Here is a 281-nt window from a genome sequence, read left to right as displayed (position 1 = left end):
ATCAGCTGCTGCATTAGACGTGGCACAACCAATTGAAAACATTTAAGAAATGTATTAAACGCTGGGGATCCATTTCTTCCAATAATTTAACTTCCTCTTTTAGTATTCCAGCTCCTATATGCCTTTTTCATATCTTTGGTCAAGGGTCGATATTACAAAAACAAGTTCACCAAATCATATTTATATATGAATTCATATATTATCTTTTAATTCATTTTTAATGTGTATTTTATATTCTAATATATATATATATATATATATATATATATATATATATATAT

The sequence above is a fragment of the Arachis ipaensis genome, chromosome B10 (genome assembly GCF_000816755.2).
Source record: "Arachis ipaensis cultivar K30076 chromosome B10, Araip1.1, whole genome shotgun sequence".
Lineage (NCBI taxonomy): Eukaryota > Viridiplantae > Streptophyta > Magnoliopsida > Fabales > Fabaceae > Arachis > Arachis ipaensis.
The sequence above is the reverse complement of the archived record's forward strand: the minus strand, read 5'-3'. Positions refer to the sequence as shown.